Consider the following 15,596-nt stretch of genomic DNA (forward strand, 5'->3'; position numbering starts at 1 on the left):
GGATTACAGGCGTGAGCCACCATTCCCGGCTTCTAAGGCAGATATTTAAATGTAATAAATAGGGAGATAAGCGAGAGCCTGTTGGACCTGGTAGAAGCAAACAAACATTTATTAGTACTCTTACATTGTTAAAATATTAGCCCCTTCTATATTCATGTCTTGTTCTTACTGCCTCTTAGAATTATTGAAAAAAACCCTACTCTATAGTTTATTTGGCTCATATCTCAGCAGTAATAAAATTAGTTAGTAGTATTGGCATCGTGGTTCTTTGTGCCCTTATCCCACCCCCCATGTTGATTTCAAATGATCTCTTGCTCTAATCTAAGAATGTTTATAGTGATTATGAAAAGTTCAGACTCTGGCTTTAACATATATAATTGTTTCTTTATCTGTAAACAAAAGAGAATGAGTTCGTTTAAACCAGAAAGACTCCAAGAGTAGTCTGGGAATTTTGCTCCATTCCTTGAAATTCGTATAATAAAAAAAAGTCTCGTTTTATTTAAAAAAATTTTTTTAAACATTAGTATAGAATGCCACTCCTTATATTCTATATCACATAATTAGTTACATTTTCAATAGTAACCTCTAGGTAATTTTGGCATTAAGATCTACATTACAACATAACTTGACGGTATAATTTATAATCACTTATGCTAAAATCACCGATTTGAAATTATGTATGAGGCTTTCAAAGTTTATAGTGCTTTGGAAAATATTTAAAGGTTTCTTTGCTTATGTATCTTTATTATAAGCTGTAGAATATATCATATAGTTGTCAAGGATGCTGATAGATACTTAATATTTAAAGGTGACTTATCTAAAGTTACTCAGCTGTCCAGGAACTAGAATCTGGGCCTTTTGGTAACAGTTTGTTGCTCTATTTACTTAAATGATGATTGGATTCATTAGAATTTCTCTATTTTCATAGCTGTATTCATGGCCCTGTGAAAATATTGTGTGTGTGCTTATACGTATATGCATACCTGTAAGTACAAAGTAGAAAATGACAGTTCATTTTCTGCATTTGACAATTCTAGTCCCCAGAGATAACCTTTATTAATATATTGTCTCATGTTTGGTCATACTGTTTTCTCTGTATTCGTGAGCATACCTGTGAAGCATAATTTTTTTTCTTTTTTTTTTTTATTATACTTAAGTTCTGAGGTACATGTGCAGAGCATGAAGTTTTGTTACATAGGTATACATGTGCTGTGGTGGTTTGCTGCACCCATCAACCCATCACCTACATTACGTATTTCTCCTAATGCTATCCCTCCCCTAGCCCCCGACTCCATGACAGGCCCCGGTGTGTGATATTCGCCTCTCTGTGTCCATGTGTTCTCCTTGTTCATCTCCCACTTATGAATGAGAACATGTGGTGTTAGGTTTTCTGTTCTTGTGATAGTTTACTGAGAATGATGGTTTCCAGCTTCATCCATGTCCCTGCAAAGGACATGAACTCATCCTTTTTTATGGCTGCACAGTATTCCATGGTGTATATGTGCCACATTTTCTTAATCCAGTCTATCATTGATGGGCATTTGGGTTGGTTCCGAGTCTTTACTGTTGTGAATAGTGCTGCAATAAACATACATGTGCATGTCTCTTTATAGTAGAATGATTTATAATCCTTTGAGTCTATACCCAGTAATGGATGGCTGGGTCAAATGGCATTTCTAGTTCTACATCCTTGAGGAATCGCCACAGTGTCTTCCACAATGGTTGAACTAATTTACACTCCCACCAACAGTGTAAAAACGTTCCTATTTCTCCACATCCTCTCCAGCATCTGTTGTTTCCTGACATTTTAATGAATGCCATTCTAACTGGTGTGAGATGGTATCTCATTGTGGTTTTGATTTGCATTTCTCTGATGACCAGTGATGATGAGCATTTTTTCATATGTTTGTTGGTTGCATAAATGTCTTCTTTTTTTTTTTTTTTGAGACAGAGTCTTGCTCTGTCGCCCAGGCTGGGACACAGTGGCGCAATCTCGGTTCACTGCAACCTCTGCCTCCCGGGTTCACACCATTCTCCTTCCTGCCTCAGCCTCCCGAGTAGTTGGGACTACAGGTGCCCGCCACCATGCCCAGCTAATTTTTTGTATTTTTATTTTATTTTATTTTATTTTATTTTTTTAAAAAAACTTTATTTTAAAATTTTGGTTACAGTTTCATTCTTAACAAGTCTACTACTGTTTAATTTCTCAGGATTAAAAAAACATTTATTAAGATTCTAAAGAATTAAACAACAAAGGAATGTCAAGAGAAGGGCCCCATTCTTAGGGGTATAACTGCTATTCCAGTTTAATAACTAGCTTCAAAACAAAATGAACTTTTATATTTTCTAAATGAATAATGTACAACCACCATCTTCGTCTGAGCTTGTTATTACTTTCAAACACAAAGCTTCATTTTAAGCTTGGTTAAAAAAAAAAAAAAACAAGAATGATGGCCGACCTTAGTATGTAGTGTGTACCTTACAGGAAATTTGTTAATCATAACACAGTAATGCCATTAATAATGAAGTCCTCCATTTAGAATCTGGAACATTCTTCCATCAATGGGGGGAAGGGGGAAATTCAGTCCAATGAGTCTGTCTCAAGATCTTCATCTCTTGTTTGCTCCACTTGTATTCTCTTTTCAGTAACTGGATTAATGCTTTGAGCCCAAAATGAGATATTTTTTATTACTGTAGATTACATGTTGTTTGGTGCTCAGTTTCCACTTGTTTTTCCTGCTTGCGTTTTCGATCTGCTGCTTCTTTCTCATTTTGGCCTTTCAGCATATTCCTTCTGTGAGCAGTCTGAACGTTCCTCCCACCTTTTCTCTTCTTTTCACCTTCTTGATCATCTCCTTCTTCTTCAGAATCGGAGGTTGATGTAACCCCTGTGTTAGCTAAATTTTTCCTTTTGACTCAACTTCTTTCTTCTACTCTATTTTGTCTGGCTCTTTTGTTGGCTTATCTTCTTCCTTCTGGCCCTCTTCGTCCTTCTTAGGCTGCTTTTTAGGTTGTTTTTCCTCTTGCCCCTTTTTCTTACTTTTGTCCTCTTCAGTAATGATGTCACTCTCTGAAGGACAGGGCTGTTTTACCATTTTGGGTCTGCCTCTTGGTTTTTGAATCTTGACTTCTGTAGCTGCAGGTCGTCCTCTTTTAGGACTCACTTTTAGATTAACAGATGCTGTTGCTGTTGTCACTACTCCTGCCTCCTCAGTTTCTACTTGTTTTTCTGCCTTTCTCTTTCTCCCTCTTCTGGCAGCTTTTGGAGTAGTTACGTCAACTGCTTTAGTCACATCCTCATTGCTGGCTTTTTCTTCATGGTCGGTATCTTCCTTTGAAACACTAGTTTCTTTTTCTTCAACTTCAACATTGGATGATGCGTTTGATTGTTTAGTTGCTGCCTGTTGACTTGAAAATTTCACTTTTGGATTGTTATCTGTCCCCATAAACCTTCGTTAAAATCTTTTGTTTGGTTTGCCATACTTTTCCTTATTTTCGGAGTAAGGAAATATAACCTTTGGTCCTAAAAAAGCAGTCTCATGAGTTCCAAAAAAGAAAATGGGTAGTTTGTTTGTGGGTGGCTTTACAGCTCCATCAAGAACTTCATCTACTCCAGCTGACCAGTGGGGATAACCTTTCATCTTGGCGAAGATGAGGTCTCCAGGTTTGAAATCGCGAGTCGTGTTTCAGGGGGTGAGACCGGGGGTCCGAAGCCCGGGAGGCAGCGAGGAGATGCGGCGGTGCGGGGATGAGGGCAGGGGAGGTTGCCGGGCGTCCTGACGCTCCAATTTTTTGTATTTTTAGTAGAGACTGGGTTTCACTGTGTTAGCCAGGATGGTCTCGATCTCCTGACCTACTGATCCGCCCACCTTGGCCTCCCAAAGTGCTGGGATTACAGGCGTGAGCCACCATGCCCGGCCATAAATGTCTTCTTATAAGAAGTGTCTGTTCATATCGTTTGCCCACTTTTTGATGGGGTTGTTCATTTTTTTCTTGTAAATTTGTTTAAGTTCTTTGTAGATTTTGGATATTAGACCTTTGTCAGATGGATAGATTGCAAAAATTTTCTCCCATTCTGTAGGTTGCCTATTCACTCTGATGATAGTTTCTTTTGCTGTGCAGAAGCTCTTTAGTTTAATTAGATCCCATTTGTCCATTTTGGCTTTTGTTGCTATTGCTTTTAGTGTTTTAGTCATGAAGCCTTTGCCCATGCCTATGTCCTGAATGGTATTGCCCAGGTTTTCTTCTAGGCTTTTCATGATTTTGGATCTTAAGTTTAAGTCTTTAATACATCTTGAGTTGATTTTTGTATAAGGTGTAAGGAAGGGATCCAGTTTCAGTTTTCTGCATATGGCTAGCCAGTTTTCCCAACACCATCCATTACATAGGGAATCTTTTCCCCATTGCTTGTTTGTGTCAGGTTTGTTAAAGATCAGATGGTTGTAGATGTGTGGTGTTATTTCTGAGGCCCCTGTTCTGTTCCATTGGTCTATATATCTATTTTGGTACCAGTACCATGCTGTTTTGGTTATTGTAGCCTTGTAGTATATATAGTTTGAAGTCAGGTAGCGTGATGCCTTCAGCTTTGTTCTTTTTACTTAGGATTGTCTTGGCTATGCGGACTCTGTTTTGGTTCCATATGAACTTTAAAGTAGTTTTTTCCAATTCTGTGAAGAAAGTCATTGGTAGCTTGATGGGGATGGCATTGAATCTATAAATTACTTTAGGCAGTATGGCCGTTTTCATGATATTGATTCTTCCTATCCATGAGCATGGAATATTTTTCCATTTGTTTGTGTCCTCTCTTATTTCCTTGCGCAGTGGTTTGTAGTTCTTGAAGAGGTCCTTCACATCCCTTGTAAGTTGTATTCCTAGGTATTTTATTCTCTTTGAAGCAATTGTGAATGGGAGTTCACTCATGATTTGGCTCCGTATTTGTCTGTTATTGGTGTGTAGGAATGCTTGTCATTTTTGCACATTGATTTTTTATCTTGAGACTTTGCTGAAGTTGCTTATCAGCTTAAGGAGATTTTGGGCTGAGATGATGGGGTTTTCTAAATATACAATCATGTCATCTGCAAACAGACACAGTTTGACTTCCTCTCTCCCTATTTGAAAACCTTTATTTCTTTCTCTTGCCTGATTGCCCTGGCCAGAACTTCCAATACTATGTTGAATAGGAGTGGTGAAAGAAGGCATCCTTGTCTTGTGCCAGCTTTCAAAAGGAATGCTTCCAGTTTTTGCCCATTCAGTATGATACTGGCTGTGGGTTTGTCATAAATAACTCTTATTATTTTGAGATACATTCCATCAATACCTAGTTTATTGAGAGTTTTTAGCATGAAGGGGTGTTGAATTTTGTCGAAGGCCTTTTCTGCATCTATTGAGATAATCATGTGGTTTTTGTCATTGGTTCTGCTTATGTGATGGATTGCATTTATTGATTTGCATATGTTTGAAGTCAGGTAGCATCATCCCAGGGATGAAGCTGACCTGATAGTGGTGGATAAGCTTTTTGATGTGCTGCTGGATTCAGTTTGCCAGTATTTTATTGAGGATTTTCGCATCGATGTTCATCAGGGATATTGGCCTGAATTTTTTTTTTTTTTTTAATTGTGTCTCTGCCAGGTTTTGGTTTGGTATCATGCTGGCCTCATAAAATGAGTTAGTGAGGATTCCCTCTTTTTCTATTTTTGGAATAGTTTCAGAAGGAATGATACCATCTCTTCTTTGTACCTCTGGTAGAATTCAGCTGTGAATCTGTCTGGTCCTGGACTTTTTTGGTTGGTAGGCTATTAATTACTGCCTCAATTTCAGAACTTGTTATTGGTCTATTCAGGGATTTGACTTCTTCCTGATTTAGACTTGGGAGGGTGTATGTGTCCAGGAATTTATCCATTTCTTGTAGGTTTTCTAGTTTATTTGCATAGAGGTGTTTATAGTATTCTCTGATGGTAGTTTGTATTTCTGTGTGATCAGTGGTGATAACCCATATATCATTTTTGATTGCATCTGTTTGATTCTTCTCTCTTTTCTTATTAGTCTGGCTAGTGGTCTATCTATTTTGTTGATCTTTTCAAAAAACCAGCTCCTGGATTCATTGATTTTTTGAAGGGTTTTTTTTTGTTTCTATCTCCTTCAGTTCTGCTCTGATCTTAGTTATTTCTTGTCTTCTGCTATCTTTTGAATTTGTTTGCTCTTGCTTCTCTAGTTCTTTTAATTTTGAGGTTAGGGTGTCAATTTTAGATCTTTCTTGCTTTCTGTTGTGGCCATTTAGTGCTATAAATTTCTCTCTACACATTGGTTTAAATGGGTCCCAGAGATTCTAGTACAGTATGTCTTTGTTCTCATTGGTTTCAAAGGACATCTTTATTTCTACCATCATTTCGTTATTTACCCAGTAGTCATTCAGGATCAGGTTGTTCGGTTTCCATGTAGTTGTTCAGTTTTGAGTGAGTTTCTTAATCCTCAGTTCTAATTTGATTGGACTGTGGTCCGAGAGACTGTTTGTTATGATTTCCGTTCTTTTGCATTTGCTGAGGAGTGTTTTACTTCCAATTTTGTGGTCAATTTTAGAATAAGTGAAATGAGGTGCTGAGAAGAATGTATATTCTGTTGATTTGGGTTGGAGAGTTCTATAGATGTCTATTTGGTCCACTTGGTCCAGAGCTGAGTTCAAGTCCTGAATATCCTTGTTAATTTTCTGTCTCATTGATCTGTCTAATAATGACAGTGGTGTGTTAAAGTCTCCCACTGGTATTGTGTGGGAGTCTCTTTGTAGGTCTCTAAGAACCCACTTTATGAATTTGGGTGCTCCTGTATTGGGTGCGTATATATTTAGGATAGTTAGCCCTTCTTGTTGCATTGATCCCTTTACCATTATGTAATGCCCTCCTTTGTCTCTTTTGATCTTTGTTGGTTTAAAGTCTGTTTTAGCAGAGATAAGGATTTTTGTGCTTTCCATTTGCTTGGTAAATATTCCTCCATCCCTTTTTTTTGAGCATGTGTGTGTCTTTGCATGTGAGATGGGTCTCCTGAATACAGCACACTGATGGGTCTTGACTCTTTATCCAATTTGCCAGTCTGTGTCTTTTAATTGGGGCATTTAGCCCATTTGCATTTAAGGTTAATATCGTTATGTGTGAATTTAATCCTGTCATTATGATGCTAGCTGGTTGTTTTGCCCATTAGCTGATGCAGTTTCTTCATAGTGTCGATGGACTTTACAATTTGGTATGTTTTTGCAGTGAATGGTACCAGTTGTTCCTTTCCATGTTTAGTGCTTCCTTCAGGAGCTCTTGTAGGGCAAGCCTGGTGGTGGCCAAATCTCTCAGCATTTGCTTGTCTGTAAAGGATTTTATTTCTCCTTCACTTATGAAGTTTAGTTTGGCTGGATATGAAATCCTGGATTGAAAGTTTTTTAAGAAGGTTAAATATTGGCCCCCACTCTCTTCTGGCTTGTAGGGTTTCTGCTGAGAGATCTGCTGTTAGTCTGATGGGGTTCCCTTTGTGGGTAACCCGACCTTTCTCTCTGGCTGTCCTTAACATTTTTTTCATCATTTCAACCTTGGAGAATCTGATGATTATGTGTCTTGGGGTTGCTCTTCTCGAGGAATATCTTTGTGGTGTTCTCTGTATTTCCTGAATTTGAATGTCGGCCTGTCTTGCTAGGTTGGGAAAGTTCTCCTGGATAATATCCTGGAGAGTGTTTTCCAACTTGGTTCCATTGTCCCCATCACTTTCAGGTACATCAGTCAAACGTAGGTTTGGTCTTTTCACATAGTCCCATACTTCTTGGAAGCTTTGTTCATTCCTTTTTATTCTTTTTTCTCCAATCTTGTCTTCTTGCTTTATTTCATTAAGTTGATCTTCAATCACTGATATCCTTTCTTACACTTGATCGATTCGGCTATTGACACTTGCTTCATGTTCTTGTGTTGTGTTTTTCAGCTCCATCAGGTCATTTATGTTCTCTACACTGGTTATTCTAGTTAGCAAATTGTCTAACCTTTTTTCAAGGCTGTTAGCTTCCCAGCATTGGGTTAGAACATGAAGCATAATTTTTAAGCCAAAATAAATTTTACACAGTAATTTGCATATTAAAATACTGATCTACACCTGGCCCTTTTTAAAAAACTGCAATATATTGTAGCCAGCTTTTTGTATCACTATATATTGATCAACCTTATTCTTTTTAACTGCTGCATTATATTCAATTGCATAAATGTACATAATTTAATTCATTACCAATAGATGAGACATTTACATTGGTTTGAATTTTTCAGTATTACAAATAATGTTTCAATAAAATATTTAAGCTTTTCTTCACTTGTGGCATTAATTCCTAGAAGTAGAATCCTGATATTTTGATAGGTATTTCCAAATCGCCTCCCAAAATGCTTGTATCTCTACTTCCACTGTCAAGTCTAATAATATTCACTCGGGATTATCATATTTCTTACCAAGCCTGTTTTTACACTCTATCTAAACTGTTTTCTTTTCCTTTCCTTTCCTTCCCCTCCCCTCCCCTCCCCTCCCCTCCCATCTCCTCTCCCCTCCCCCTCCCCTCCCCTCCCGTCTCCTCTCCCCTCCCCTCTCCCCTCCCCTCCCCTCTCCCCTCCCCTCTCCCCTCCCCTCCCGTCTCCTCTCCCCTCCCCTCTCCCCTCACCTCCCCCGCCTCCCCTCTCCTCTCCCCTCCTCTCCTCTCCCCTCCTCTCCCCTCCCCTCTCTTTTCCTTTCCTCAGCATCTTGCTCTGTGGCCTAGGTTGAAATGCAGTACCACTATCATGGCTCACTGCAACCTCGACTGACCTGGGCTCAAGCAATTCTCCCAACTTAGCACTGAGTAGCTGGGACTACAGGCACATACCACCATGCCCAACTTTTTTTTTTTGTATTTTTAGTAGAGACGGAGTTTTGCCATGATGCCCAAGCTGGTTTCAAATTCCTGAGCTCAAGCAATCCACCCGTCTCAGCCTTCCAAAATGCTGGGATTACAGGCATGAGCCATTGTGGCTGGCCCAAAATCTCTTTTTCTAACAGTAATATAAATTTTCTTTTACAGACTATACTCACATCATTTGTTTCTTCTTTCAGAAATAGGTATTAAGCATATCTAACATGGCATGTATAGGTATAATTCTCATTGTAAAACCATAGCCTAATTTATTTCAAATTTCAATTTGAAATTCATATTTTTTAAAGAAATTTTCTTAGATTAATCCCACCTAGTTTCAGGTACTACAGTCCCAAGATTTCTTTCTTTTTAACAAATTAAATATAGGTAAGATGACTAAAATGGTAGTCAAAGAATATTGGAACCTGGGCATTTCAATATTTGAACTTTGTTTTGAAATATAATTTGTTACATTATAAAAATATTATATTGCACCTGGAAGTCAGGGACAGTTTTTTTTTATTATCTTTGTATCTCCGACACTGTATAGAAAAGTGCTATTTATACAAAAAAAATTCTTAATAAAGTCTTCAGTTGTAAAGTCTTCTGTACAGACTTTAGATCAGGGATTGACAGACTACAAGCCCTGTGCCAAATCCTGTCCTTCACCTGTTCTGTAAATAAAGTTTTATTGGAGCACATTCAGACTCATTCATGTACATATTATCTATGATTTCTTTTGTGCTACTATGGCAGAATTGAGTTGTTGCAACCGTGTGGCATCCAAAGCCTAAAATATTTACTCTAGCTGTTTGCCAACCTGTTTTAGATTATAAGCACTTTGGCATTAATATGTTTTTGTTTTCTTTCTATAGCACATAGTAAGATGTTCTGCCCACATTCTGCATAATTTATGGATTTATTCAAGGATTTATGCAAGTGTAGCTGCAAGAAAAAAACCTAGAAGTGAACTTGCTAGATTGAAGAGCATCTGTGTGTATTAAATTTTGTTAATTTTTACCTTCCCGAAGGGATTATTCCAGTTCATATTCAAACTACTAATTTTGTGATAGGGCCTCTTTCTTTATAGCTTTGCTAACTTCATGCATTCACACACTTTATCTTTACTAATCTGATAGAGGAAAATGATATTGTTGATTTGATTTGCATTTCTTTTTATGTGTTAGATTGAGCTTATTTTCATATTTAAAAGCCATTTGTACTTCTTTTTCTTGAGCTATCTTTTAATGTCCTTCCTGATACATTTCTCAAGTCTGTGATACTCATATAAGATATATAGTGAACATGAGCCAAGATTTATTTTACTCCAGTGAGGGAACCAGCCTGATGACAAGGCTGATTGAGAGGAGCATGTATGAGACTAGGTGTATATCATCAGTGAAAGAAAGCAAATTCTTACAGGGCAAAAACAAACAAAACCACAACTCTAAGGGTTATTTTTTCTACTGGACAGAATTCATTTGCATTTTAGCAGATAAAAATTACTATTTTCAATTTATCTTTTACAAATCATTTTCTATACAGAATCTATTTCCTAATCAGTAGTAAATAGTCATTTAAAATTTTCCAGAGCATTAGGTGACTATTATGCAGGCTAATTGTTGATATCTGGGTTTGACTTTAAAGGGACATGTCATAATCTTTTGGCCTTATTTCCAAGTTTTGGATAATTTTTCTTAACGTTTGTCTCTAATTGAAATGATTTCAAGTGATGTTATTTCTGTATGACTTAATGAACTTCTCAGGTCACGTAGCTCACTGTTGTCTCTTCTAAAACATATTCATCTTTCCTTTTTTCCTCTGTAGGAACTCATTATACAATGACAAATGGAGGCAGCATTAACAGTTCTACACATTTACTGGATCTTTTGGATGAACCAATTCCAGGTGTTGGTACATATGATGATTTCCATACTATTGACTGGGTACAAGAAAAATGTAAAGACAGAGAAAGGCATAGATGGGTAAGTGTTTTTAGTAATTTAAAAAAATATAGTGCATAATTAGATCATTTAGTAATGTATTTCTGCCAATGATCTCAGGCTGCCAAAATATATTTACATTTAATATAAGTAAATGTCTACATTTCATAGGTGGTACATGTTTTTTCTTTTTCTGTGTTAAATTTTTTTAGTTTACTTATACCCCATATATTTCCAGAAGGGATTTCAGGTAGCTAAAAAACAAGGAAATACAGTAAGAAGACAAAATAAGAAGGAAAGGGAAAGGGAAAAATACAGCACAGGAGTTGGGGGAAAGAACAAGCCCAGTTCAAGATATGGAGGTCAGCATGATTTTTGATTCTGAGCAGCCCAGAAGCTAAGGCAAAAAAAGGAAACTCATTGCATAACTCTTACCTATTGAAAAAGAAGAAATCTACTTATAGTTTTGTGGGGTTTTACTGTTTTCTTTTACCCCCTTTTCCAGTATTCGATTCTGAGATATTTCTCAGTGTGGATCCCAAATAAGGCTTATTGAGTGTTGTAATGATTCACTAAGTGTTTTTTTAAAAAATGCCTTTAACATAGAAAAATACAATTTCTGGATCCTTTTTGTTTGTGGTTGTGACCTACTGCTAATGTAATCCAAAATCAATCCTCCCTCCCTCCCTCCCTCCCTCTCTTCCTTCCTTCCTTCCTTGCTTTCATTCTTTCATTCTTTCTTTCTTGTCTCTTTTGCCCAGGCTGGAGTGCAGTGGCGTGATCTTGGCTGACTGCAACCTCCGCCTCCTGGGTTCAAGCAATTCTCCTGCCTCAGCCTCCTGAGTAGCTGGGACTACAGACGTGCATCCCCATGCCTGGCTAGTTTTTATACAAAATACATTTTTTAAAAAATAAAAAATGTGTATATTTTTTGAGACCAAGTCTCATTCTGTTGCCCAGGCTGGAGTGCAGTGGTGTAATCTTGGCTCACTGCAACCTCTGCCTCCCAGGTTCAAGCGATTCTTATACTCAGCTTCCCAAGTAGCTGGAATTACAGGTGTGTGCCATCATGCCAAGCTACTTTTAGTATTTTTAGTAGAGATGGGGTTTCACCATGTTGGCCAGCTAGTCTCAAACTCCTGGCCTCCGGTGGTTTGCTGACCTCAGCCTCCCAAAGTAGAAAATCTTTTTGAAAAATAAAATTCCAAATCTCAAAAGGCCCTACATAATTTTGGTATTGGAAATTTACTTGTCAATGAAAATGACTATTTACACAAATTAATTATAAGCTTCCATATTAATGTATACGTGTGTGAAACCTGAAATTGAAATTACATTACATTATTTATGAAAGGTACAGCTTCTGAGATTCATCAGATGATATATACCTTTAGGGCATATGTAAAAATACAGTACATGAAATCAGTGCTTTAATCCAGTGATTCTTAAACTTTTTGGTGTCAGATCCCCTTGAAACTCTTTAAAAATATTGAAGACCCCCAAGGAGCCTTGGTTTACGTGGTTTTTATCAACAGATATTTACCATATTAGACACTAAAACTGAGGACTTTTTAAAAAAACTAATTCATTTAAAAATAACAGTAACAAAACCCATTACATGTTAACATAAATAACATTTTTACAAAAATATATTTTCAAAAAATATTTAGTGAGAGAATGACATTGCGCTACATTTGCTATAAATCTCATTGTTGTCTGGCTTAATAAAACACTGCTGGATTCTCATATCTGCTTTTGCATTCAATATGTTATATGTTGCTTTTATGGAAGTTTATGAAGAAAAGTCAGCCTTATATACAGATAATATAGTTGGAAAAGCTATGAGTATTTTAATAGTCTTTAAGATTATTGCAAATATTCTTCTTTGATACTACACTAAAGTGACAAGCGTTCATTTCTTAAAGATTAGTTGTAAGGTGTACTTTGAAACTGCACCAATGAACTTTGTCTCCTGTTACATTAACCATTGATTTTGAACCTTGAACTTGGAATATATGATTTCGTAACATTATGCAATGATCATGTGGAAAATATTGATTCACTGATTTATGTGGATCTTTTAAATGTTGACACCTTTATTGTATAATACAATATTTTAAAAATCACATTTGTTAATTTTACCTTTGATCTCTTCAGAAAAGTCTGTAAGTATTGGGAACCTAGCATCCTCACGGTGATAGATACAAGTTTCCTAAAATTCTAATTTTTACTGGAGAGCTCAAATTCTATCATTGGAAACAAGTACACATTTATTTTACATAAAAAGGACAGGATTACTTGGTTTCATTATTGAGAAAGTACCTGTCAAATTCCCAAATTTGAAAAACCATAATTTGGTGTCACTCTTTCAAGTAAAAATGGTATTCCATGTAAGTGTCTAGTTTATTTTGTAACTCAAATAAATTATACAAGTGCTTTTATTTAGGACGTAACCTCATGCTTCCATATGCAGCAGACGTGTATAGTTTTGCATAGTTACTTATGCATAGTTCTTTTCTCATCACACAAAATATTAAAAATACTCAGTGATTGAGGTGTAGCAATTTTTACTCCTTCATCAAAGATGCTCTTATTTGAAACTGGCATTTTATTTATTTATTTAATTTAACTGGGAAGCATGGCAGTCAAGAATGTAATGACTGCCAGTACATTTGAGTGCCACTGCCTCATTTTTACTAAGGAGCCAGCAGTTTTGCCATTGGTTTTGCATTTTCAGTAAAAATGCTAACACAGTGAAAAAGGCACATAATGTCTTGTATTATTTTGTAAACAGTATTATCCAGCGATCCTCTGCCTCAGTCTTCCAAAGTACTAGGATTACAGCAATGAGCCACCTTGACCAGCCTGTTTTGGTTTCCTTTGGTCTCAGTTTTCTCTAAAATTTTATGAACATAGTATCATGGATACTCTCCAGGTACCACACTTTAAAATACACTTAAATCCCAGCCTGAATACTGATAATGTCTCTGAATGTATACTTCTAAGTATGATTGTATTTACCTAATGATCATACAAGACACAGGATTTATAGTGTGAAAAGTTTTCAGGGATCCTCCAAGGTGTCTGTGGACTGTACTTTGAAAATCACTATTTTCATCCAAAGTGCCTAGCTCAGACACACTATAAATCCTGTGTCTTGTATGATCATTAGGTAAATACAGTTGGGATTTAAATATATTTTAAAGTACCTGGAGAATATCCATGACACTATATTCATAAAATTTTAGAGAAAACTGAGACCAAAGGAAACCAAAACAGGCTGGTCATAGTGGCTCATGCCTGTAATCCCAGTGCTTTGGAAGGCTGAGGCAGAGGATCGCTGGATCCCAGGAGTTTGAGACCAGTCTGGGCAAATATGGAGACTCTATCTCTACACAAAAAAAACAAAAATTAGCTGGGTATAGTGTCTTGCGCGTGTAGTCCTAGCTACTCGGGAAGCTGAGGCAGGAGGATCCCTTGAGCCTGGGAGTTCGAGGTTACAGTGAGTTATGATTGCATCACTGGCCTCCAACCTGGATGATAGAGCAAGACCCTGTCACCCTTCAAAACAAAAAAAACTTTTTTCTCTGAGTCTGTTAATGGTTAGTCTACAGTCTTTGAAAACATTGCAAATAGTATAGCAACATATGAAGTAGCCAACATGTATCCTAGCTAATTTTATTAATCATCTAGACCAATCAAATATTTTTCGATATTTTGATCCATGCTTATATAAACAAAATTTTTTAAAGCCAGAAAATTCCACACATTTATATTCTTACTATTGTTCTTTAAACATTCTTTGTTTTTTTTTTTTTTGAGCAGAGTCTCGCTGTGTCACCCAGGCTGAAGTGCAGTGGTGTGATGTCAACTCACTGCAACCTCTGCCTTCCAGGCTCAAGCAATTCTCATGCTTCAGCCTCCCAAGTAGCTGGGATTACAGGTATGTGCCACTACACCTGGCTAATTTTTGTAGTTTCAGTAGAGATGGGGTTTCGCCATGTTGGCCAGGCTGGTCTCAAACTCCTGCCTCAAGTGATCTGCCTGTCTCGGCCTTCCAAAGTGCTGGGATTATAGGTGGGAGCCACTGTGCCTGGCCTACATTAAATTTTAAAGTCTTTCTATGTCAGTACATATACCCAACGTAATTCTTTTGTTCCGTGAACTTCTGTTATACTTGTATCCTTCCTACCCCAGATTATTTGAAGCAAATTGACATTCTGTAATTTCAAATATTACCATTTCAGTATTTTACAAAATGGTTGCAGTTTAATTGTTGTTCCTTTTTTAATTATTGGCTTGCATATTTCTATAGAGAGTTTACCCCACATCAACCATTTGGATTCCCTGAAGTACGGATGGTACAGGAAAGGGAGAAATCTTGAAATACTAGGTTCCTTAGCATCCTCAAAGTTGACCAATGAGATTTTTTACTTGTTTGATTGTTGTTTCTGTGTCTTCATGGACTCATGGATTTAAGTATATTTGTGTTTTAATCATCACAGTTATTATAGTTATTGATGATCATGTTATTCCATTTTAGATTAGTGGGAGCTTATTTAGTTTGCTATCTGTGTCCTTTATCATGCCCTTAGATAATCCTAATACTAATCCTAATTCATCGTAGACATTTCCTGCAGCAAACCTGGAATCAGCCATTTCTCCAAGGAGCTCTGATTCCATTGAAGGAAAATATAATATAGGTACAATCTGGGCACTAGGTGGTACTTGTTACTTCTGGGTTGGCTATTGTTTCT

At 37.0% G+C, this 15,596-nt stretch overlaps 2 pseudogenes; one reads left to right on the forward strand and one right to left on the reverse strand.

The window, feature by feature from the left end:
• The window catches only part of LOC134807611 (H(+)/Cl(-) exchange transporter 3-like), a 34,508-nt pseudogene that overhangs the window by 11,182 nt on the left and 7,730 nt on the right, over positions 1–15,596 (forward strand).
• Positions 2,274–3,679, reverse strand: LOC100613506 (PC4 and SFRS1-interacting protein-like; annotated as a pseudogene).

The sequence above is a fragment of the Pan troglodytes genome, chromosome 11, assembly GCF_028858775.2.
Source record: "Pan troglodytes isolate AG18354 chromosome 11, NHGRI_mPanTro3-v2.0_pri, whole genome shotgun sequence".
Classification (NCBI taxonomy): domain Eukaryota; kingdom Metazoa; phylum Chordata; class Mammalia; order Primates; family Hominidae; genus Pan; species Pan troglodytes.